Raw genomic sequence first — 23,569 nt, 5'->3', positions numbered from 1 at the left:
TAGTGGTTAACGCGTCTTCCCAAATCAGCTGATTTGGAAGTCGAGAGTTACAGCGTTCAAGTCCTAGTAAAGTTATTTTTACACGGATTTGAATACTAGATCGTGGATACCGGTGTTCTTTAGTGGTTGGGTTTCAATTAACCACACATCTCAGGAATGGTCGAACTGAGAATGTACAAGACAACACTTCATTTACACTCATACATATCATCCTCATTCATCCTCTGAAGAATTATCTAAACGGTATTTACCGGAGGCTAAAAAGGAAAAAGAAAAGGTATTTAAACTTAAAGTAAAATTTAAACTAATTTTTTTTTAAAATTTAAAAACAAATTTACATCGATCGTACGGTACTTAGACCGTACAAAAAATCCTCCACTTTGTACCTACAAAAAATACTGTTTATAAGAGACTAGTTTGTGTGCCTGTGAATCCACCATACTTAATATGTTTGATTCACTTAAGTCTATTCTACCAGGCGATGGGGATATTATACAAGATTTATCGTTTAGTGCAAAGATAATAAATAATATGCTCGCTCTAAATAAATCATGTCGGATCCCTTTCTATAAATTTCGCATTTACGTCCTTACATACATACGCAAGAGACGATGAGTTTATTACGTAACAGAGATCAAGAAAATTTATCCCACTTCTTAACTCAGACTGTATGTACTCCTATATATTCAGGTCTAAACATACATATCTTATATTATAAATTCATATAATTATAATTTATACATAAATTCAATTATATTTATAATTTAATATATATTTAATTATAGTTTTTATTATATATATATTTTTTTTTTACTTTTAAGGTCGCAAAGGACCACATTAGTCAGAATAATTCAAGTATTTTTGCCGATCTTTTGGCCTTTAAGTTCTTAGCTTTTACTTTCTCCCAATATTTAGTCATTCTTAATGATCTTCCTTTACGATCCTCTTCTGATTAAACCCTTTTTGTATAATTAAAAGTTCTTACTTTAAAGTTTGTAATCGGATCTTTAATAACAAATTTTAATTTTTCGGATTTATTAAGTAAATCTTCGTAAGTCATTTAATTCTTGCATGTCTTCTTTAATTTCTTTGAGCCATAATGGCGGATTTTTTATAGACCAAAATTGATTGATAATTCTCTTAGTAATCCTATCCTGCGGTAATCTTAACAAGTGTGTACAGAAAGAAATTCGCTTCTTTTTCATAGTATAAAGTAAGGATTCAAAGTTTTCGTACAGAAATTTATTAGGCAATAATCTGTACTGATTTTCTTGTTTATATTTTTTTGTTTATGCAGGTTCTAACAATCCGAGTTCAACTTTAAGCAAAGGTTCAGTCCTATTTTATGATTTAATCTAAATAAAGTCACGCTCGCATAAGTAATTACTGGTTTAACCACAGTTTTGTAATGTCTAATTTTAGTGTTAATCGAGAGAGATTTTTTGTTGTAAGTATTTTTGGTTACTTGTAGCACTTTAAATAATTTATTAAGTCTTCCAGTCCAATTTAAAATTTTGTTTTTCGTTATAATTACAAGTAATGATCTCAATTTCCAAGCGGTGAACTTAGTACGCAGAGCGGTTAAGGGGTTAAAGAAACTAGTGCAGCGTAACAAAAGGTGCTTTGAACTGAATGGCGATTTTTTTTTTAAATGACCAAACGGTCGTTACTTTATGAATATACCTCGTATTTCCTTAAAACAGCAAATAATTCGGTTTGCTATCTTATCTCTTATACGAGTATAATACAACGCCAGTGCTCAATACATTGTAATATTTTACAGATATATATACATATAAAACAATATGAATCTATAAAATATGCTGAATAAATTACAAATAAACACTTTAACCTTTCTTAAAATTATAAAAGAAACGTTTAAGTAATATTATGTTACAATGAAGAACATTTTTTCTTGGCCGAATTAAACCTATTTCTAGCAAATCCTTTTAACTGATCATTTAAAACTATAAATATATATATATATATTTTTAAAAGTATATGATTGTATATATTAACAACTTACAGATTACTGATCCTTAATCGGACAAAATTCAAAAAAACATCGAAATTTAAAGAATTTCAGTTCTTAGTATTTTAGTTCTAAGTATGTTTAAACAGTTTTTAAGGGAGTTTTATTTATTCTTTTAAATTTTCCTTTATTTAACTTCATTTTACTTATTTATTTGAAATCTGAATAAGCATACAAAAACAATTTTAGAAACAATCCGTTGGTAAGAAACGTAAAGACGGGAACCAGCGAAATGATAAAAATATGGGAAGGAATGCAGAGAAATGGCTACAAAAACAGCTACTGAGAGTGAGCTAAGGATCTGTGAAATACGGCAATGTATTAATTTTTACCTATTTTCTTACATTTTCGAGCAAAATACTAATATGAATACAAAAATACGCTTTATACATATTAGACTTTAGCAATCCAATACTAACCAAATATGACGACAAAAACACGAAAAATATTGTTTAACAATCTAGGCGATCCAAGCTTTAGTTCAAAAAACTGCTGTTCAAACTACCTGGAAAAAAACGGGTCATCACAGGAAATTTACCTATAAAATAAAATGAATAATCAAAAAAGAATCATTCAAGGAGTAGGAGTTGAACAGCGAATAGATACGCTTTTTTCTTCCGAGGTTAAAAAAGCGAATTCTAGTACAAGTCAGATTTCTGTTAACTGTATTCCACTTTAAGTAGTTATCCCGATTTAGTCTGGTAGCGAACTTTTTTATTTTTAAAAACCGAACTGCGGTAAAACTTTTAATTACAATCAGCATTCCAACAGTTTAATTTACGAATTTTCAAAGTCCTACTCGGTTTCAATCAAACTATGCTAGGCTTTAAGGTTTTTAAAAAATTTCAAGTCGATTTTCTTTCCCGGTAAATAAATCTAAGTGTTTAGTACTAAAAATATGAATTACAAAATCGTTGTTTTTTCTTACGGATTTATTCGAGAATTAATGGAAACTTTACAGGAATAATTTTTCCTCATCATGTTTCTTCAAACCGCGTAATTTTCAATTAAATCAAAAATATATTTATAATGCCTTTATAAACTTGAAATGACTGCAACGTACTTTTTAACAGAGATGAACGGATGGAATATCTCTTTTTACAAGGAATTCAATAATCTTTAAAATATACGGATAATAGTTGGATTAAAAAACGAACAAAAAACTACCTACAATTAAACTGCATATAAACGTAAACACTTTTGGGGGTCTACTTATCCACAGAGTTATACATCCCGAGTGATTTGTCGACCCAAAGGCTGCAAAAACGCCAACACATTTTTTTATACCAGTAATAACATTAAATTTTAAAAGGTCAGTAGTTTTTCTTTACGGAGACCTAAATATTTCTGTCCTGGAAAACACGTAAAGAGAAAAAAAAATTCGAACCGGTCAACGCATTAACGTCGATCACTATCCACGTCTTTACTTTTAATTGATCCTTACCTCCAACTCAGAGGTTATTAAAAGAAACCTTTTCTCCAAGCTAATAAGATAAGGCCGGTTCTCCTAATCCTCAATCATAAATACACATTAAAATATTACGATTAACAGAAATACGAGCGTGTTAATTTTCGAAGAGTCTCGTAATAGATCGTCGTTCACATTATTATGTAATCTAATATCGATACATCTGTTCGGTAGTCTGCTGAAAAACGTTGTAATGAAGGGGTAGAGTTAAAACCGATAAACAATAGCAAACAACATTTCGGATTCAAAACTAATTACGTTGAAAACTATTACTCTATTTCACTGAGGGCGAGCCGAGTTAAAATTCTTTTACAGTCGATGCAATTCATAATTCTTTACCTTCCTGTTTAACTACAATTGAAACATCCTCCCTCATCGTCCGTTTTATTATAACACATTCACACCATCTATGTCGATACAATAACATTACATTCGACATAAGGTAAAGTGCTTATTCTCTTGAAAAATTATAACTATACTATCACAGAAGAATCCTACTTTTTCACGGATTTCAAGATTTTATGATATATTCAAATTTTACACAAAGTTTCGTGTTTAGCGGGGAAGCTGCTATAGATTGCTGGGTAATTCTTAAGTTCGGCGTACTGTCTCATAAAAGCTACGAGCACACCTGTCATACCGTCGGAAGCCTTCCGACTCTCTCGGGATATAAAAGATAAGGAAACGCATACCGTTTAAAAAGTATTGAAAAGTTGATGCTTTGAGACGTCAATGTGATGTCGCAGCCGAGACGCATAGACACCGTTGCGGAAGACTTCTATTAGACTCCCTCACTTTTTCATAAATATGTTAATCTCATAAATAACGTTAATTAAAATGAATCGAAGTTACTATGCGTTTTATAAATTAAAATAACTTAAAACCTTTCTCCTCAAGCCTGTCGATATACGCATACATAAGCTAATCTCATTAATTTTAATGTATACGCCTGTGTATACGGTAAAATTACATATTTTGACATACGGCAAACAAAATACATACCTATTTTTCCACTACTTTGGAAATAGCAAAAATAAATTTCAATTTTAAAACGATGTAAGCCAGAAAAATTATTTTCAATTAAATCAGTTACCAATGATGCACAACACAGATCAAATTACCATTTTTTATTATTAATTTCGCTTGTAAAAGCTCTAGCGCGTCACATTTTTATTGTTATCGATTCATTAACTGCCACCCTATGCTACAATTTAATACTTTCACTATGAATCGGTCGGCAACTCTACGGTTAGGGGTGGGGATACTGGAAATGTGGTTACTTTCGATAGAGGACGGTCTTAGTGTTATTCTTAGTGTCATTCGGTGTAGTGTTTTTTCTTTTTAAATGCAGCTTACTTTTTAAATACAGTACCAAGCTTTTTACTGCAGTTCCTATAAAAAAAAAATCACCTAGTCGAATAAACTCTGTTGTTTATAGACTTTTTTACAATCACACGGTAGATCTGTAGCAAAAGTAAAAAACCTATTTATATTTTGGTTTTAAAACTGCAATTTGAGTTCTCACGTTTGTTGTGCGAGCTGTAAGAGACTAATTCAGTGGATAGGCAACAGAAACTCTATTGGCGTTTGCTATTCCTATGATACGGCGCGAGTCTACCGATCATTTTGATGATCGCTACTTTTGTCTTACGAACACAGAAAAAAAACATGTATTAGCGAAAGACCATACACACTTCTTTGTCTAGCACGCCCCTCTCTTTAAACCCGAAAAGATTTTTCTTACTCCGCTTCACACCAAGTTTTGATTAATGAAAAATTTTCAAAAGGCCATGGATAAAGAAGGTGAAAGCTTCAAACATTTAAAAGAACTTTTGCACAATGAAGTGTAACCGCATTTAAAGAGGGTACACTTACTGGGTAAATTATTAAAGTGATTTATTTCAGGTTAACAGCTCCTTAAACTTTGCCCAACTATGGGATATCGAACCTTATTAAAAATACATCTTCTACATTCTCATATTGATTTCCTTCTGAGATATCTGTTCGGCGCAGTTAATAATAAACAAAGAGAGGTTCCACCAAAACATTAGGATCGTGGAAAAAATTTGACTTCACATAAAAAGAAAAATTAAGAAAACGGTATCGTATTTAGGGCACGTTAATATTATGTTTTATCTATTTTAATAAGACCTAATATACGCTTATATAGTTGAATAAAATGTTATTTCAAGGTAAAGAAAATCATTCATAATAAAATAAGTGTTCTGGTTATTTTTCGCCATTTTTTATGACATACAAATATTGCCCGTAAAAAAATAATAACCTACACTTTATACAATTTTCTCTATTTTTTTTTTAATTTTCTAATCATTAGAAATAGATTCATTTTTTTCATATTACAAAAAAATTTTTTTTTTTAGATCAACTGGAATTTGAAAACAATAAATTTATAAGAATAGATTGTACATTTTATAATTCATTTAGACTTATTATTTAAATTATTTTTTTTAAAATTACAAACATGTAATTTAAAAAAAAAATACATGTTTATTATTTACGATAATGAATAAAATAAATATTTGTACTGATACAGTTATTATTCCATTTAAACAATTTTAAGCGATTAACACAGATTTAAGTAAATTTAAATAATATTTACAAGATGAGGTGAGGCTTTTAAATAATGAGACAGAACGTGCTGCGATCGTAAATTTGTAGCAGTGGGATGCACTTACCACTGTGAATGTCCTTGAAGTTAAATATTGTACACACTTTCACTTGTAGTTATACTACAATTATTAAGTAAACACGCATGAAATCGCTTTTCCAGAACGTCTTTACATTAAGCTAGAGCAACGTTCTAATTTCAAATCTCTTATGAATAAAGTGTACAACGTAATCTCAACAGCATATTTAATAAACTATTTTTAAGTATTACAGCATTTAATAGATAACTTGATGTTTAATATTTTACGGCGATAGTACTTTTTTCTTCTTTTTATTTTTTTGCTTCAGTAGTAGTGTCACAACCGCTTTTTCACATGTTTAGTTTAGATCCTGTTCCCCAGCTGCTATGCTGTACAGGACTTCGGATAACATCAGGCTGAATATAGTAGTAATGATTTATTTAAAATTACCTATGATGAAACACAGGGTGTACACTAGTCTTCTCCCTAAATTGATATTTTATATTAAGTTTTATTATTTAAATAGCGACAAAGTTCTATAAATGTGTAACTATTAAATTATTTCTTAAATTACAATTAATTATTATACTATTTTTTTTATTATTTCAACGAAGGAAACTTACTAAAACGCATGTGAATCGTATATCTGATTTAAACAAAACAGTAACATAAAAGAAAACTGGATCGTTCAAATTTACGGGACGATACACTGTAGTGCCTGCTTGTGTCAGATGAAGGATTAAAGAAAACAAGGGATATCTGATTAAAATTAAAATACACAAGCAGTTTAATAATAGAATTTCCTTTAAAAAAATAAAATAGTAATGCGAGGCATAACAAAGAAGCATACACCTACGTAACAGAAAATAATATAAGAAATAAGGAGAGAACAGAAGAATCATATAATTATGAAATGCCTCTTTCTACTACCATTCAAAGAATATTCGTGCAAAATTTATAAATATAAATTTGTGAGAAATGAATGTCAGAGAATAAGATACAGGTAATGAAAATAATTAATTTTATATAGTAATATATAATATAGTCGTAACCATAACGAAAACAAATAAAGAGCAGAGTGATGATCCCCAATAAATTATCCGATTAGCCTAAGCATTGCTTTTACAACACCAAAAAATTCACATAAAAAATAAAATATCACTTACTGCAATATAAATTAAAATTATGTTTTGCATATTCCAACTCGACTACAGTAATGAACAATTAAACATACAAGCACTTTAATCTGAAAACTAACGGCTGGGGGGGATTTTGGGTCATTTCTAGCAGACGATGAAAACACACAACAATCTTCTTTTTTACATTTAGCACACGGCTATTTTTTTTTTCATTTTACAATAACAACAAAAATAAGATTCAACACAAATATTAATATCAACGTTACCATATCATAAAAAGATAAGTCATTTTCAGTTAAAAAAATTGAAAATAAAATAAAATTTAGGAAACAAAAAAAAACTTGTTTATTATTTTTTTAGTCAAATACCCAACTACCGTTTTTTTCAATTTTAATGTGATGAGTGTAATGAGCTTGAATGTCGATTAAATTTTTTTGTGGCAATGATGAAAAAAATGACATCTGGGAACTGAACCTAAGAAAAGCTAGATAAGAAATCAGTATTACAACCAAGAACTATTTTTATTAACGTATACGATTTAAACGGTTTGAAAGTTGGTTTGTTTGTTTGTCAGGAGTAAACTCGAAAACTGCTGAACCAAAAGGAAAAATTCCTAGTTTTAAAACCTTCTCAAGTATTACAGCTATACAGTAAATACGTATCCCCCCCCCCCTCCTGAATATTACAAAATTCACTCCCTACTAGTACCCTGAACACAGGTAAGAAATTAAGTCTGATAAAGTATCTAATAAATTGATGTAATCAAACTTTAGAATCTCAATCTACAGAACCAGAATCATATCACTAGGATTGGAAAAATGTTTAGCTCCCATTATCTGTCACAATGGGAGCTCATTTACTCTCATAAGATAAAATTTATTTCTCATTGCGCATTCTACTTTAAAGAAAAAAACATAAACATCACATACAGCAGAACAAGAGGTGTTAAGATCCCTAGACCTAAATTATAAAAAAGTTAAGTAATGAATTGCTTAAACTTATTTATTTAACATCCTACCTTTAAAGAACAGTTTTAACTACATAGGAGGAAAGAAATTCATGTCTCAAAAGCCTCTAACCTCCTATCCCCAATAATTAAGAAATCTGATACTAAGTGTCCTTTAAAAATTTGTTCTAGCTTCAGAAAAAGAGGTTCATGTCTCTTCACTCTTACTCAGGTGCTATGCCAAATCTCTTTTACTTATATATATGTATTTTTTTTTTTTTTTTTTTTTTTTTTTTTTTAAGGAAGTTTTACTTTAAAGGAATTTGTTTTTTTAAACACTTAAAAGAATTTAAAAAACAGTCCCCAGTCAACCATCTCTAAATCTCATCAAATTTTGCATGAACATTCGTTGTGGTGCAATTTTACCAAATTATAGCTCTACATCTGCTATTGCTGATTTTCTGTGATCTGTTGAAAAAAGGGTATTTACTGGTAGTTACTGCATACATGCAAAAAATTCTAACTTTAATTTACAACATTGAAGTTTATACAGATACAGGTTTGAGTTTTAATACGTTTTGTTAGCATTTTATGCTGAATTCAAATATGTTATACAGAAGTTTCTTTTAGCACCTGGATTTCAAATATAGCAGCTGAAATTCAGCTAAAAAGTTGTTGCCACATTTTCTAAGTCAAAGTTTCAGCTTATATAATTCCTTAATAAGAGTTATTTTTTTTTCAAGGTCCGATCGGTCGCGAAATAAAAACCCGTACAAAAATCAGACAACCTTTGCGCATATGTGTTCCGCAGCGTCTCTAGTATGGCCTTCAATCACGCCGCGTCACTTCGTTTAGTTCTGAACACGCAGCTAGCACGTAAACATGTCTACAACAATAGCATCTCCCGCCAAGTGTGAAGTGCGTGCGGTAATTCGATTTCTTCAGGTTGAGGGGTGTAATGCATCTGAAATACATCGACGAATAAGTAATGTGTACGGTGAAACTTCAATGAGTGACAGCAAAGTGCGACAATGATGCACGAACTTTAAAGCAGGACGTACAGATGTCCATGATGCAGGCGGTCAGGGAAAGAACCGAGCGTCAACCGATGATCTCGTTGAGCGAGTGGATGAGGCAATTCGAGAAAATCGTCTGTTCACAATTTCTGTATTGAACGATTCGTTTCCTTAAATTTCAAGGTCAGCTCTCTTCAGGCCAACATTGTGAGTGAGAGACTTCAGTACCGCAAACTGTGTGCGAGATGGGTTCCCAAGATGCTGTCCGACCATCACAAAACAATGAGAATGGACGCCTCCCTAACGTTTCTCCAGTGCTACCACAATGAAGATTTTTTGAACAAAATTGTCACAGGGGACAAGACATGGGTCCATTTCGAAACTGAATAAACAAAAGAACAATCCAAACAGTGGATGCATTCTCATTCTCTCAGTAAACCAAAGAAGTTCAAGCGAACCTTCTCCAACAGAAAGTGTATGGCTACTGTGTTCTGAGACCGAAATGGAGTTCTCTTGGTGAAATTCATGGAACGTGGCACGACCATCACTGCAGCCTCATACTGCGTGACTCTTCAACGTCTACGAAGGGCAATTCAGAATAAGCGGAGGAATGTCATCCGGCATCAGGCATTGTCTTTCTCCATGAGAATGCTGGGCCGCACACTGCAGCTGTAACAAAGAAGCTCCTGCAGCGTTTTAGTTGGGAAGTATTTGATCACCCACCTACAGCCCGGACTTGGCTCCATCTGATTTTCACCTCTTTGCTCACATGAAACGCTGGCTAGGATAACATTTTGGCACAGACATCGAGCTGCAGACCAGCGTAGAAACATGGCTGATAACACAGGCGACTCCGTTCCATGACGAGGGTATTGGAAAGTTGGTACCACGCTACAACAAATGTCTAAATCGAAGTGGCGACTATGTAGAGAAATAGCGTAACTATGTAAGTACTTGATACAAATTTTTTTTTATTTTCACTATGGTTTTAATTTCGTGACCGATCGGACCTTGAAAAAAAAACACCCTCGTAGTTTAATCGGAACGAGACTTTGTAATCTGAAAAAGGACATAATTGCGTGTAACATCCTAAAGTTTCAAAGCAACTGGAGGCTTATGTAAGGAAATATTCATTATCAAATTTTTTCAAAAATTTTTTTGCTCGATTTTTTACCTACCTCTGAAGCCTTATATCTCAGTACACCTTCTTAGATTTTTTTGTTAGTTTTAAACAATTAGAAAGAAGAACTTTTAAACAACAAAATCCGCAGTTTTTTTTTGACACATAGTTTATAAATGGCATAAAAACTATTAAACAAATAAAAGAAACAAAAAATATTATACTTACATAAGGACCACCGCCTTACTAAACCAATGCATCTTTTACATATGGAGCAAGTTTTCTGTAATGTTTATGAATTAAATGAATACTCTCCAGTAGAAAGTAATTTTTTGATAAGTTATAACAAAAAATCTGGCATCAGTTTTGCTACCAGTTAATACAAAATTGTTAACTGCATTAGCTGTACCTTGCTTCTTATTGAATGCAGAGAGAGTTTCAACTAATTAAATATGTTACAGCAAGCACAATTTTTTAAAATATTTACTACTTACACACAAAATACTAAAATCATAAACAAAATGAAATACAATCATAGTAGTAATAACAGAGAGCAATGGATATTACAAAACACAGTAGGTTCAAAATAAAATAAAAATATCTTAAGTAGTCAGAAACGGTTTAGCACAATACTTTTAATTCCACTTCCAACTTAAAATTGTTTCTCAATCATAGACTGGATGTATTCTGGATACATATATTGCTGTCCTGATGATGTTGTTGATGGTGCTTCAACAGTAGCAAAAATATGTTGTTCTGGAATCCAGCAAGTGATAAGAATGAGCTGCACTATGAGGGCGCATAAAACTAATGAGGGCATCATGTTCTTCATAGGACATATAATATATATTTTCAATCTACCAAGTATTGTTATACATGCAAGCCACATATTGGCCTGGTTGCAAGCTGGTAAGTGGTATGCCTTGAGTTAACAGTTTCATAAACATCAGCTTCAAATACTGAAGTTATCATTTGAGACTGCTGACTTGGATTTTAGCTTTGCTAACCGGCTTAAACTGGTGGTTCTTGCTTGTTCCAGCTCTTGTGTGACCACTACTAAACTGGCTTTCCTGTTCAGGTCGGATTCTCTCAAATTCTTCTCTTGGAATAAAAAAGAACCAGATTCCTGGAATAGTTTCTTTACAAAATTCAAATAAGTCTCTTGCTGACAATATCTGGTTTTCTATAGGTCACTCAATACTGCCATCTGCTGCCTATCATTTTGTAGTAGGTCCAATTTCACCACCAGGTGATTTCCCATGGCTAGTGCCAAAGAAGTTCCATTCAACTGTTCTCAGAGTCTTCTTCATGGTGGAACAAATTGATAAAATTCTTGATATTCTTGTATTGAGCAACTTAATCATAACTGAAGTAGTTTATATGCTTTATTTCAGTCACTGTCTTCAAGTATTTGATCAGTTCAGTCAAAAATATATGAATAGCAATGATATCATGGCACAGACAATTACTAACCTGCAAATGCTAAGATTCTGAGGCTCATTTTTACTGTAATAAACCATGAATGGATGTAATATAACTTGGCTGTCTTCCCAATGGAATCCTTATACAGCATCTTTCACAACAAACAAACTGTTGTTAGCAAAATCCATCAGGATAATGGTATGATTATCATTTAAATTTTCCTTCAGTTGTTGTTTTAAGTATGAACTTTGATGTTTTGAAACAAAATAATGGCTAGTCACACAATAAACGTTTAAGGAAAGTTCTTCAATAAAATTTTCGCCTATTGCGCCTGTCTGTATAAATCCACTGCTTATATTCTATTAATTCCTCTAAGTCATACTCTTTAAGCTCATCTAATAAATAGGAATCCAATCCAGTTTTTCCAGAACACGGTTCACAATGTTGTAGCATGCAATCCTTGGATTCTAAGCTGTAACAATTTTCTCAACCGATACCTAGTAGTCATCCTTGATGAATATTGGGGCTATCAAGAGCATAACATTTTGATGAATGGTACAAACACAAATTGAATGTGTGCAAGCAGCACCAACTGTAATGGGCAAATTTGGCCTAAGTTCACAAAATTTTGAAAAGCCAATTTCACGGCCATAATGCATGCAATAAGCTGTGAACATCTCTTTTAAATTGCACAAAGTAGTCATTTCTGCATATGGACTTTTTCCCCACTGATCCTAACTGAAACAAAATCTTTCTTTCCTGGACAGATTCAGGAAAATTCATCATCTTCAAAAGATTTGAGGAACTGTTATCTAATATCATCCTTCAATCTTTTCCTCCTTTTTTTTCTGGTGTTGCCAAAATACCAGCTTCAGACTTGAGCTTCCTGGTCTGCCTCACCATTCACATTGAAACCTGGAATTTGTCAGCTGTTTTCACAATACTCCAGCTACTGGACACTAATGTCAAAATCTGAACTTATATGCAAGCTGAGATCAAAAGTTTGGCTTTGAGCTCTTCAATCAGGAAATCCAGATCTTTACAAACTTGACACTGCTTACTCTTTAATGTTTGCATTACATCAGGAACACTAAATCAGCAGCAGCTGCTGCTGTAGTAGCAATAGCATCTTGTGCTCTACTTACATTCTGCTTCAGGTAACCTTTTGAATCCCATTTTCTGACATATTTAAGTTTCAAAGGAGAGATTCCAAGTGGTGACGAAAGTGAGGCATCCATTCTTCCAGAAGCCTCTAGCATCTCCACATCACTAGATTCTGATTGATCATCCTTTGAGCCAATTCTTGCCTACATCGTGGGAATAACTTTTAACCTGGCTTGAAGTCATAATTTGTTAAAGCTTTTAACCAAACAGGAGAATCAATATCAATAGGTCACAATCCTTTTTTGGCTTTGCGTGACTCTTTTCCAAATGGATTACAGCAGTCCTTCTGTAGGAATTCAAACTTTGTCAGCAAAACAGCTTTATGATACGAACATAAGTCAACATCTTCAGTAAAGCTAATTCCAGATCGCCGCTGTAAACGTTCTTTGTCTCTTGCTGATAGTTCTTTCACTGGCAACAAAAAAGCTTTTCCATAATTAAACGTTAAAGACTTGTGGCATTCAGAACCATCAGGCTTGCCAAAATGGATAGTGCCAAGAACTTCACTAATTTTAAAACAATTCAAAACACAGTTGGAAAGAACAATAAATGTCACAACTGATAACATACGTTATTCACTAAAAACTATACTAATTCACAAAAAGGGATGCCTATATACCCTTTCTTAAAAAGAGAGAGCATTCTAGAATGTTCCAGAAGAAATGGAATTTTCCAGAATAATTTGGGGAATGGAGTTTTACAGAATATTCCAGAACTTTCTATAATGTTCTGTAGAATGGAGTTTTCAAGAACATTCTAGAAAATGGATTTTTCAGATTAGCCTAGAAAGTTCTACAGTAGTCCAACATTTTCTGGAAGACCATAAATTTTTTCAAGTTATTGTAAATTTTAGAACATTCTCTTAAAAATGTAATAATAATCTGAAGCACTGAATGTGCTTCACCTGTGCTCCACCTTCAGCTGTTTTTATTAAGTAGAAATGTCCACAAATTAAAAATGTCACATGCAAAAGATTAATTATCCTTGAAAAGCTTTCTTATCTACTATAATATACAGATCAAAAAACAAAATGCCATGGATTATGTTGTTTAAAAGCTACCCTTTCCACCTATTATAAAACTAACAATATCTGAAAACATATAAGCCTTCAAAGATGAGCCAAAAATCATGATAAAAACATTTTAACCAAATTTGGTGATGGATTTCTCCTGACATAAGATTCTAATTGCTTTGAAACTGCAGGATTCTATACATAATTATTCCCTTTTTCAAATTACAAAGTCCCATTCTAATTAAAGGATTAGGTAAAAAAATATATATATATAAGCTCAAACTTTGACTTCCAAAATGTTGACAAATTTTTGGGGAAAATTTTTTTGTTGTGACCAAAAATTTGTCAAATTTTGAAACCAGATTCCAAAAGAAACTAGTGATTAACATATTCAGATATGGCATAAAAAGTTAACTAACCTTACCAAAATTTGAATCTGTATCTCTTTATTATAACCATCAAAATTGTTAGTCAAAGAGAGCAATATTTACATGTGTCCACAAACTATCAGTAAGAATCCCTTTTTCAAGAGGCCACAAAAATATCAGCAATACTAAATAAAGAGCTGCAATTTGGTAAAATGGCATTCCACACCATGAGGAACCTCCACCAAAAATCTGATAATTGGAGATGGTCAACTGGGGACAATTTTCAAAACTGGACAACTTGACATAGAATGACCCAAATAAGTTATGATTTCTTCTTCCCTATAGTGATTAGATTATGTGTCCTTCAATCAACAAATTTTATAATTTAATTTTTTCTTAGCATATTACAGTAATATTAAATTTTAATAGAATTTAAATGTCTCATATCATCACTTAATAAACAATGACTGAAATATATTCTATCTTTTAACATAAAATATTTGAATGGGCATTCGCTTCTAGCAATTTTAAATCATCACACTACTGCACGTAACAAGTTTCAAATTTATATTCAATCAATTTGATCTAATAAATATGTATTATGGGAACAATATACATGGTATGAATAGTAATGCTACATGATCATAACCCAAAGTAACTGATAAAGGCAGTTGTTACTTTTATATGGAAATGATTGTGGATACCAGTGTTCTTTGGTGGTTGGGTTTCAATTAACAACACATATCTCAGGAATGGTTGACTTGAGACTGTGCAAGACTATACTTCATTTACATTAATATATATATAATCATCTTCATGCATCCTCTGAAGTAGTACCTTACAGTGATTCTGGAGGCTTAACAGAAAAAGAGAGATAAGACTAACTGGTATTCCTGCTAGCAATATTACATAAAGGTAGAAAGTTCATTTTTTCAGGGTAATCTCAAGAACCACTAAACCAATAGCAAAAATTCCTACATTATTAGGAATCAATGTTAATGTTACTCCTTACCAAGAATTACATAAACCACAATAAAAAATCAATTTCATCTCCTTTTATTCCCCTTCACAATAATACAGTGTTTCAAAATGAATAGGTGCTGCCCATCCTAATGTAGATTTACGAAACATTCAGATTGAGTTTCTGCCACCGAATAAGAGTTTAATTCAACTGCTTGACATGGAAATAAAAAATTTCAAATTTATTTACCAAACTAATAAGTTACATTTTACAAGAAATTGAACGAAATATGTTGACCTCTTCGGCTACAGATAAAGACGTTAGTGTACATGTAAATTTGTTGCAAGCAATTCAGTTCGTAGCTGATTCTTGGGATGAAGTAAAAAGTAACACTATCACAAATTGCTTTCCCAAAAATGGTTTAAAAGTCAATGCCGTCGATGATACTGAAACAATCGATGCTGATGACAATGATTACGTTTTATTTATGTTATAATTTATAATACCGTTCATGTAATCGTAATATTAAAGAAAAATTCAGAATAGTAAATTGTTAATTTAAGTTTAACAATTAGAATACACCCATATACTGTATTTGTGCATAGCTCCTCATTTTTCATTAATATCGCTCAATAGGGCCATTTAGCCCTGGTCCTGAAGTGGTTCAATTATCCAGAATCTACTGTATTTAGTTTTACTTATGTTGATAAATTATACATGATATGAGAGAGCAACTCAAACAGTTTTTTCTATAACTGTTCAACATGAGCATCATTCATCACATGACACACACATCCAGCTAACTGGAGAGTGTTCAACCCATACTTTAATCAGCAAGACTTGAGTAATTTATGCGACAGCTCTTCAATCCTGTCTCAAGTCGAGTAGGTCAGCTGGTAATGGTGGCACATACACTTGATCCTTTATAAACCACCAAAGAAAATTGCACAGGGTCAGATCGAGCGAACGTGGAGGCCAAAACAAACAAGCCCTATCATTTGGTCCCTGGCAACAAAGTGGTTGGGGAGAATTTTATTCAACTGATCATGTAGTGTTATTCCAGTGAGGAGGTGCACCACCTTGTTGCCAATAGTGTTCTGTGGTTCATATTGCAGTTGAGGAAAGAGTCATAGTTGCAGCATATCAAGATAGTTCATTCCAAACACACTTGCTTCCACAAAATGAACTGCCCATAAACTTGCTGGTTACAGGCAAGTAGTTTTGTGCTGCACCACAAAACTAAAATACCGGAATATTTCATGAGGGTTTTCTGATCCCCAGTTATGGACATTATGAGCGCTTCTTTTACATTAACATGAAATGCTGACTCATCACTACATATGACACGATAAAAAAGTCTTAACCGTCTCTGTGCATCATTTGATTTGCGAAGATAGCATGTAAACCATAATCTGTAGACTTTAGAGCTTGTGCACAGCTAAAACGTTTAAGAGTTGCTCTTCCGTTTCATGAATAATTAATCAATATATGTGAAACTTGAAAAGTATTACTTAGCTTTAAAACTCAAATTTTCATTTTGAAATCTTAATAACCCACTTAGAACTCCCATACAATTTACTCCTTTAAAAACTGAAACATTGTGACATTAAAATTATATTTCTAAGATGTGTTCTTCCTTTAAAAAAATATGAATTTCACACAGGAGAAAGAGAAGTTCAGGCCTCCTTGTCCCCATGGGCCACAACCCTAACCTAACCAAATTAATAAAAATTGATGTATCACTATATTCTAACTTTTCTTTTTCAAAATTTACTACACATTAAAATAATTAAAAAATAAAATAAAAATGTCCTACAAGATCAAGTCTTCTTATCCACAACTGACCCTACTCCACCTCTCTGACCCTTTGATTAAGAAATTTGAAATATTGTAATAATACAACTTTCTTTCCCAAAACATGATCTACCTTAAGCAAATAAAAATACATAATAGGTTCCAAGAAATTTGGGCTTTCTTGTCCCAAATGAGCCAACCTCCCGCACTTCCACAACCATCAATAAACTAAAACTCCCTATTCAACTAAAACTATAATCAATCATTTTCTTCCTTCAATTTATGAAAATAAAAAGTATTTGTTGTTCCAATGATTTTTTTTTATAGCATTTACTCTTTGAGGTAATAATAAAACCCAACAGTATTAAGACGGCAAGCACCCACCCAAAAAAAATTATGAAAATTAAATAAGCATCACCACAATTCACATAAAATTAATATTTGAGGGAATTAATTTGTTGAAATCTGTAAATATTAAAGTGCTGAATAACCCATTAACATGGACATTTCCTGAATTAATGTTAAAAAACAGAATAAAAATCCTGATCTAAACAAATCCATTTGTATCCCATTTTATGCTATTTCTATTAAATTTTTTTCTTATCACAAAACTGCAGTAGTGTTAGATATAATTGAATAAATGTTACACTGTAAATTTTTTTTTTTTTTAATAAAGGTCTTACAATTTTTTTTGACATTTACTACTTCTTTCAAACAGTAAAACATGATTACCTACCTCCTGCAAGTTATAAATAATAATAAAATCCAGTTACCTTTTTTTTCAATTTGTAGTAGTTTGAAAATATTAAGTTTGAAGCACATCATAATTATCATAAAAGTTGCGAGATTTCTGATAGATCAGGAAATACCTGGAGTTGATAATAGGCAATAAATACTTTTCTTTTATTGATCTTGTATCTAATATATACTAATTTTGTCTTCCAAGGTTGTTAAAAATACAATCTCCTTTTTTCGTAATATTACCTTTTTTTTCGCACAACAGTGTCATTATTAACACCCAGATACAATGTTACTATAATAATTTATTAATTTGGTTAATAACTTAATTTAACAATACCAACATGAAGTATCACAAACATTAATATGCCCCACACACACTAAATGATGGGTGTAAAAAGCCCGCACCATATGCACAAGAATAAATCTTAAAAACTAAAGTAAAGTAACATTAAGGTCTTACTACTTATAGCAAATCGCTGTAACAGATTTATTCCAATGTAATCACTACTCACTCAGTAAATTACATGCATTACAGTAATTAAATAAATCTGATCCGCATCCACATTTAATAAGCGATAGCCAAATATTTTCAACCAAAAATCAAAATTTCTTATTACAATCTATAAATATTATTTTTTCTGATTTCACATATTTATACTACTTTCATTTCATACAATTATTTTCAAGAAATAATAATATTATAACATGTTTTTATTCGTTAGTTTTGTTTTGTAATAATGCTCTGTCTAATATATTTTCATTAATCTTCCTCAAACTTATTGGAAAATGTTTGAGTGGTTCCTTTTTTTATCTGAGAGTGTTACATTTAATCATTATTACGTATGTTATTATTGTGAAGGGATTTGAATAAAATATTAATTTTTATTTATAAATAAGAGAAAAGTTAAATAACGAATTATTTCATTAAGTTATAAAAGAATGCATTTTTTTAAGTAATGCAGCTTATAAAGTAAATGATACAGTATTATATAAATTAAAAGAAAATACAAGATATAACTGAGCAACATGGAAAAGTGGCAAAAAGTAACAAAATATCATTTAACTTTAGAAGAATAAGAAAGTGCAGAAAAAGTGGTATAATAAAAAGTGAATATAATACCCTGGTAATTTTGTAAAAAAAGATAGAGAAAGAATTTTTCATTTTGTCAGACTGAAAAAACAGTACACAAAATTTTTTTGAACTTAAGGAATTAATCTAAAAGACCTTAACAATACCAACTTGTGAAATTGTATGTTTTCAAATCTCATTTTTAACATATTCATTATGCTAGATAATGCTAGTGATTTTGATTGAATTTAATTACAAAACAATGTTATGATTATTTTCTACTTAGCACAACTTTTAATAAGCAAATTTCATACAATTATTTGATCTACTTAGTACTGCTCTTTGACAGAATTATATGTAACTACAGGCTGATACATAACTGTCACAGATTATGAACTTACTGCAAGTGAAAAATGCCAATCCAACTAGATAAGGTAAGATAAGATATCCAAATTAACACAGGTTAATTTGCTAAAACTCCACTGTAAAGATCAGCAGAATGAGGTCTGATCTAAACTAATGCAGGAAACTATGAAAATTCAATTATACAAATTTTCTAGAAAGTTTTTAAAATTTTTAATCACACAAATGTAATTAAGTTATAATCAGTAGTTATCATATCTCAATTGAGGCGGCAAAAAGCAAATTTCAAAAACATCAGACAACCGAATTAAGTAAAATATACTGATCATAGACTGTAAAAAACAATGGAATAACGTTTGATGATGATAAAATGAGATGGCGACAAAGGGTAAAAATAAAACATGTAAAACAAATAATTAGAAAATTTTTTAAAAACGTTCCTGAGAATTAAATTTCCATGCATCACAATTCACTTTCTTTTTTTGTAAATGAGCACAGGTTATTGGTGGTCATTACAACTGGTCAAATTATACTGAAAAAAAACCCATTAAATAAATATGATTTAAATTGTGAGAATCTGATATAAAAATCTGTGTTAGATGTAAGCAAGGAAAACAATTCCTGTTTGTGGTGAATTTTTCCCATAGTCTACTAAGAAAACGTAAATGATGATTTTGATGAAGAAGAACGAAGAGGTCTTCGGAAGAAGAAGAGGGAGAAGATGAAGATGAAGAAGAAGGAAGACCAGCCACTCGTCTCAACATCACGGACTGGAGTCCGGAACAGAGCCCAGCAGAGATGCGTCCTGAAGGGCAGCCATACCAGAAGCTGATGAAGAGCTTCTACACAACCTCTCCTTTTCAAAACTTACAGTAAGATAAAATAACCCAGCAATTGCGACTCCTCTGGAAAAGGGGACGCATTGCTCCCTCCTTACAGGTAGTGCCCCGTTGTGGCGTATTCCTGCTAGCCTATTAAAAAGTTAGCACCGAAAGGACTTCAGTGGACGGTCTGAAGGGGAATTACATCGGGAGGACAGGCTTTACAAGCCTAGCCTTCCGCGGTCGGCCCGTAAAATGGGTTCGATAACGCTGGTTTAACAACGGATTGGAATGCAATTAAATCCGTCCTTAAAACACAAAATAATAATAAACAAAACTTGAAAAAATTAGACCCGCTATTTAAAATTAACCCTTTTAAAAAACAAGCCCGATTAGAATGATCCAGCAGCAAGGGACTCTGTCCAGGTTCTGCGATGGAGTAGGGAGTAATAAACTCCTGCCAACTTTGCATTCCATTCCATTCCATTTTGATGAAAAACAAAAATAGTCTCATGTTTATTATATTAAAAAAAACTAGTTTCCTTAATTTTTAATACAAAATTTAAAAAAAAAATGACAGAAATATGCAATCCCAAACTTAATTTATCAAAGATTGGCTAAGCTATATAAACCATCATAACTTTATTGATAAACTGTACAGTGATACAATGTATAGTATTATGCATTGTATTGTAAACACACATAATCTACAATGTTGCCACAAAAAAAGTGAATAAGTAAACTATTTGATATGTTCATTCAGTTCTGTGAAAATCACATACTAACTCATACCTTTGAAATAAAATCTCACAAGCTAAGTCAACAAGTAATCAACAGCCACAACAAACACTCATACATATTCATTTGTTACAATAATGAATTGCAAAGCAAGATTTGTTAAAATGTATTAATTAAATCCTAAGAGTTATCCAAAATCCAAAATGTAATGAGGCATTATAGAAAATATTTACTAATATTGTTAGTAAACATTAATTTTATAAATATTTTTAAATTAATGGAAAATTTTCCTAAGCAATTTGAAGAATGTAGAACACAGTTTCGGATGAGTTTGATTAAAATTTGGTTTTCACTCATTAATTTCTATTTTAATTTAATATTTCTTAATACTAAAAAAAGGTGATAAATGATCTAACATAACAATATTACATATAAAATCATTTGCACATTTTTTTTGAAAGCATCAACAGTAAAAAACAAAAAACTGCTTTATAAAGTTGTTTATAACAATCTTTATAATATTTCACCTTTAATATAAAGGAAAGCAAGAAAATTTAGTTATTTAAATTCAGTGACAATAAAGGTTTTAACTGATTGTCTCAACATCAAATAAAAATAATATCAATCAAGATCAGGTTAAGTTAATTGTGGGCTTACATAATTTTGAAGCCACACAGAAAACACAAGTACACAAAAATATGTACAAGCAATTTTACAAGAGTAAAAATACAAACCAGAAAAAAAAATTAGTTGGACTGTAAAATATTGTAATTTTATTGATTGTAATGACCCCACCCAAAATAAAAACAAGCAAGGACTGCTGTAAACAATTTCATTGTTAATATAAGAAATAAATAGTTATGGGATAAAAATTTAATTAAAAATGAGAGCACATTCAAAATAGATTTTAAAAAAATTATGTACATAAATAAACAGTAATGTAGGCAAGCTTGTTAGGGCCTCCCATTTAAATTAGAGAACATAAAACTAAACCATAATTTAGATAGGAATCTAACAGCTTTAAAAGACTGTCAATCTGTCTATTTCAGCCACTTCATTACAATCACAATATTTACATACTAGCTTTTGCTAAGGGATGGACACAATTGAAGAGAATGTGAAAATTATTACACAGCCATTATCTAAGTGTAATAGAGCATCACCACATACAAATATGGTCCATGATTCTAGAATGCTCTAACACAAATTTATAAGAGGATTAAAAGGTGAATCCAAATAGTACATGAAGGACGATACAAGGATACATTCCTTGTACAGTAATAAAAGCCCTAATACAGCTCTACTTCTTCTTTAGTAGCAATTGATTAAATTAAATACTACCTTGGGACCACAGGTCATCAAAATTTGAGATATCAAAATTCTAGCTTTATTGGCCTGACAAAAAATATTAATCAGCAATTTCAAAAATAAAAAAATATTTACAATGAATTATTTTGTACAAATGCAGCTATTTTATGGGTAACTAATGAAATATTAGCTTGCTGCTGTGCAATTTGTTGTAAGTAAGATACAAACTTATTAGCATACCAAAAATTAGCTACTTAACAAAAATAATTTTTGCAAGAGCAATCTGAACGAACTTTTACAAAAGAAAATTGCATCTATAAATGATTGCTCTATAAAAAGTAAAGACATATTAATGTAGTATTGATACAATTTTTATTTAGTACAGCGAATTAAAAACAAAGAGCAAAATTAACCAGAAATGTGAAAATGTTATAAAATACTTTAATCGTACCATGAATAATTACGTCAAATAAATCAGCAGCTCTTCCTATCTTTAAGATAATACATTACATGGGCGATAATAGCTAGAAAGTGCTACGCATCCTATCAAAATGGGTTATAACTGTCAAACCCAATTTGACATCATGACGTATTAAATAATCTACTTCGAAATAAATGGCATAATTAAAACAATAGACATAATTTATTACAAATGTACCAGATGAACAGGAAAAAATCAAAACACTTGCCTCCGACGGAAGTTCCTCAATTGGCTGAGGTCTATTTTGTAAGTACTTCATATTAGGCTAGGGATCAGCTAACTTTATATAACATAGAGAATGATAAATTGTTTGCAAATTTACCTGGGTCAATTTGAAATGCATATTAAAAACAAGTACATATGTATTAAAAAAGCACTCATTTTCGTTCCCACGCAAACATTTCTCATTAACACACTGATATACACACTTCAGAAAACTAAAATGGCGTACATAGCACTACTATTCACTGCTACCTCTATAGTAAAGTCACTGTTGCCTTCTCTAAACAGAAAAATCAATTCATCCTTTATCTTAGAATTCAAAAACTATATTTTTATAAACAAAGTGCTGGGCAAAAACTGTTTAAAAAATAAAAGCATCATTAAGTATTATTATAATTCAGGAATGATGTTTTGAATCATATTTTAAAAAATTGCAAAGTGTATATTAAATTGATTTTATAGAAGTAATTTCTTATTCGGCATTCATTGACCTTTTATAAAGAATAAATGTTAATACGAATTCAAAGCAATACCAGTTTAAAAAATTGCAAATTAATGAAATACAATAAACATCTCGCTCTCAAAAACCAGGAATATGGTTCCAGAAGAGCCTTTCAAAAACTTCGAAATATGGTTTCAGGATGAAATATGGTCGTGTTTTTTACTATGCATACTCTTCCCGAATGCCGCTAATGAAAACTTTTCTTTTGTTTTTTTAATTTTATTTGATCTTGGC

At 31.3% G+C, this 23,569-nt stretch overlaps 1 protein-coding gene across 4 annotated transcripts in view; it reads right to left on the bottom strand.

Annotated features, from left to right (window-relative positions):
* Nucleotides 1-23,073, bottom strand: part of SCAR (wiskott-Aldrich syndrome protein family member 3 SCAR) — a 76,777-nt gene extending 53,704 nt beyond the window's left edge. For 3 of the 4 annotated variants that reach the window (XM_075377336.1, XM_075377362.1, XM_075377354.1), the window contains exon 1: nucleotides 22,934-23,073. The gene's annotated coding sequence lies outside the window, so the exon portion shown is untranslated. Of the gene's footprint in view, nucleotides 1-22,819 lie in introns of all 4 variants that reach the window. The other variant, XM_075377345.1, reaches the window with a different exon arrangement.
* Nucleotides 23,074-23,569: the final 496 nt, after the last annotated feature.

The sequence above is a fragment of the Lycorma delicatula genome, chromosome 1 (genome assembly GCF_047948215.1).
Source record: "Lycorma delicatula isolate Av1 chromosome 1, ASM4794821v1, whole genome shotgun sequence".
Classification (NCBI taxonomy): Eukaryota; Metazoa; Arthropoda; class Insecta; order Hemiptera; family Fulgoridae; genus Lycorma; species Lycorma delicatula.
This window is presented reverse-complemented; position numbering and strand designations above follow the sequence as displayed.